Raw genomic sequence first — 4,053 nt, 5'->3', positions numbered from 1 at the left:
CAGCTATGCAGGCATGGTACTAGATAAGATTAGAGCCCTTTCTCTTCACCTGTGGACCCACAGGCCCAGCAGGGTGTTCCTCCCCTGGAGAGAACAAAGCATCTGCTAGTAGTCTCTGGAAGTAATAGTTTTCAGAGCTCTACCTGGAGTGTGGGTTGAGTTGCAGTGGATAGATTGGCTATGTGCTCCCTGACTCCCCACCCCACCCACCCACACACTTCTTAAATTTTCAGACCCAGGGTCATGTTGAACAGTAAAACCATGCCAGGAAGCTTGGTAAGGTAGAGCAGGTTGAGATCTGGAGACTCAGTAGGCACACAACTAAGACTTACGCCACTCCATGCTCCTTACCAGATTCCTGGCCTGGAATACATGCCACATTCCTTACATAAGGAAATGTGACTTGTGGTCACATAAGCCCAGAGCAGAATTCTCCAAGCTAATGAGGTACCTAAAGGCCCAGAGGGCTTAGCCAGTAAGCTTCCCTTCCCAGACATTTCTCCCCGCCAAAGGTATTTAAACTCAGGTCCACCCTGAGATGTGGTTATGCTATATTATGCATCCATTTTCCACTATGAACATCCAGTAAACTGTTTAGAACAATGGACTATCTCTTTTATCAAGATACATCTTGGGGAGCTATGGAGAAGGCATTTGCCTACAGAGCCACAGCTTAATTCTCCTGTAGAAGGCCTCTCTGTGCTTCCAGGATGTCTGCCAAGCTAAGGACAATCACTGATAGGACAAGCCAGAGCGACCCTTTTCCCCAGCCCCAGGCTAGACACTGACCCCAGCCCTCAGGCCCCCAACTTCATTCTTGGCTCTTCTGAGACTCTCAGAGGTGCCTTGATGTCCAAGAGTCTGAGAACCCCATGGCCCCTGCCTTATTACAGGCCCAGGGACCCCAGAACCAGCTCCAGCCTTCCTACATCTCAGACTGTGTTTTCCTAACCCTGGAGTGGTGCCTCAGTGCTTCCCTACAGCCACCCTGGCAATCAAACTCCCTGAGTTTTGCCTCTGAGTGGTTGTGCCCTTAGGCAGGCTGAACTTGGATCCACAGGTTCATAGTTCATGAGGGTTTGGGGTCTTTTCTACAGGGAGACAAAGAAGACAAAATAAAACCATCATAATCCTAGGGCCCCTATCAGTCTTATCTTTAGGGAGTTAGAGGACCTGGTCATGACACATCTATTGTCTTCTGTAGTCTCTTTCAGCTGGGTCTGGTGGATCCATGAGATGACATTAGTGACCTTCACCACTGTGAGGGTGGTGAGGACCACAGGTATGGACCTTTTTATGTCGGCTCTGAGTCTGAATCTTCTTTATCCATACAAAGTCACCAAGCCAGGACTTGTGGGCAAGCTCATAAATGGATAAGTCCGCAGACACTCAAATTGTCTGATAAATAGGCCTCTGGACCTGTTGCGAGGCCTGTAAGGGTTGAGGTAGGTGTGGAAGGTGTGGTTAGTCATTTCTGCCTTATAAATATCTTTGAGCTTAGAGAAGAGTGAGGGTGTGGTGATCTGAATATGCTTGGCCCTTAGGAAGTTCTACTATTAGGAGGTGTGGCCTTACTAGAGGAAGTGTGTCACTGTGTAGGTAGGCTCTGAGGGTTCCTAGTGCTTAAGCTCTGCCCCGTACAGAAGAGTTCTACTCTTCCTGGTTGCCTTCCAAGCAAGATTCAGAAATCTCAGTTCCTCCTCCAGCACCAAGTTGACTTGCATTCAGCATTGCTTCCTGCAGCCCTGCTTCCTACTATGATGATAATGGACTGAAACTTTGAAATTGTAAGCCAGCCTCAACTGGTTTTTGTCCTTTATAAGAGTTGCATTGGTCACGATGTCTCCACACAGCAATAAAATCCAGACTAAGGCAGAAGCGGGTACCAGGGACTGAGATACTGCTGTGACAGGCCTGACCATGTTTTTGTTTGGAAGAATGTGGATTTGGGGACTTTGGATTTGGAAAGCCATGGAATGCTTTAAGTGGGGCTTTATCAGCCCTCTTAATAGAATATAGAAAAACATTGGTGCTGAGGATGATTTGAACACAGGAAATTGTTCTTATAATGTTTTGGTGAAGAATAATAGCACTTTTTGCCCTTGTCTGAAGAGTCTGCCTGAGGCTAAAGAGAATCAGATTAATTACATCGACAAAGGATGTCTCATAAAAGTTCAACATAGAATTTGTCCTTTGGTTTACTCTCATGAAGAGCATTTTGATCAAGCATAGCAAACTTAGAAAGAAAAAATATAGACCTTATGGTTCAAGTATTAAAGGGGAACCAGGAAGTACAGTGGAACTAAATACTGTGTTCAAGAATAGAATTAAGGGAGTGGTAACCTTTTACCAAGATCTCACCCAGCTAAGCTTATTTTTTATGTGTTTGCAGTTGAACAAAGTATAGTTATATCATGTTAGGCATTATTACCTGGTTATTGTTTTCATTAGGACTTTTAATCTAGAATGAACTACAATCCCAAAATAGAGGATACACTTGTGATCCAGATCTTGAGGCTAGAAGACACAGGCTTTTAATTTGGATATTGACATGGGAAGAAACAAGCTTTTGACCTGGATCTTGAGGCATACTGGCTATGAAAAGCGTGGGTCCAGGCATGGTGGTACACACATTTAATCCCAGAACTCAGGAGACAGAGGCATGCAGATCTCTGAGTTCAAAGTCAGTCTATAGAACAAGTTCCAAGACAGTCAAGCTTAGGCGGTGAAGGACTTGGAAAACACAAAGCTGATGATAATGTAATAGAACAAGAGGGCTATGTTTCAGCTCCAACAACTTGCAGAATTCAACATCCTCAGTCATGTGGCTCAGGCTTTAGAGTCAAGGACAGAAGGGGTTACTGGGACAGTCAATGCTGATTATCTGGAGTTAAGAAATTAGAACTGATTAAGAAGAGACCAGCATGGGGCTGGAGAGATGGCTCAGTGGTTAAGAGCACTGACTGCTTTTCCAAAGGTCCTGAGTTCAAATCCCAGCAACCACATGATGGCTCACAACCGTCTGTAATGAGATCTGATGCTATCTTCTGGGGTTTCTGGGGTGTCTGAAGACAGCTACAGTGTACTTACATATAATAAATAAATAAATCTTTAAAAAAAAAAAAAAAAAAAAAGAGGCCAGCCTCACTGAGGTAAAATCTTCTGGGAAGTATTTTCTGAAAGTACAAAGAAGCTGTGCTCCAGAAATAGCCAACGTTATACTTCATGCTTCAGCTGGACTTAGTGATGTGTAAGAGTCACCCAGGTGATACTGGTTTTGAAAGAATGAAGGGGTCATGAAGAGCAGTGGAAGCTTGGCACTGTGAAAAGTCAGAAAAAGTCATTGGTGGAGGTGCAGCCTCACTTGAAGTTGACAACCCAGGACCTAGGTGGTCATGTAAAGAAGTTGAAGCTTGGGGCTGGAGAGATGGCTCAGCAGTTAAGTGCGCACTCTGTTCTTCTGAAAGTCATGAGTTCAAATTCCAGCAACCACATGACGGGTCACAACCATCCATAATGAGATCTGATGACCTCTTCTGGAGTGTCTGAAGACAGCTACAGTGTACTTACATATAATAAATAAATCTTTAAAAAAAAAAAAAAGAAGAAGAAGAAGAAGTTGAAGCTTGGCACCATGAAGGCAGCCTATGAGAGGCTATTGGTGAAGCCTAGTTGCAGTGAAAAACCTCAGCATGTTGATGATGTCCGGACCAAGGGATGACCACCAAGAATAGTGGTAGCAGTGGAGTGGATCAACCAGAGTGCTACAGAGAACAGAGCTGGAGCTGGAGAAGTGACGTAAGCCCTTTGGAGGAGCCCACATGATCATATGTGGATGATCCCAGACATTGAAACAAGAATCTGTGAAATTGCCGGGCGTGGTGGCACACGCCTTTAATCCCAGCACTTGGGAGGCAGAGGCAGGCGGATTTCTGAGTTCGAGGCCAGCCTGGTCTACAGAGTAAGTTCCAGGATAGCCAGGGCTATACAGAGAAACCCTGCCTCAAAAAAAAAAAAAAAAAAAAAGAATCTGTGAAATTGAAGTTGCCTTGG

This window comes from Mus pahari, chromosome 8, assembly GCF_900095145.1.
Source record: "Mus pahari chromosome 8, PAHARI_EIJ_v1.1, whole genome shotgun sequence".
Classification (NCBI taxonomy): domain Eukaryota; kingdom Metazoa; phylum Chordata; class Mammalia; order Rodentia; family Muridae; genus Mus; species Mus pahari.
This window is presented reverse-complemented; position numbering follows the sequence as displayed.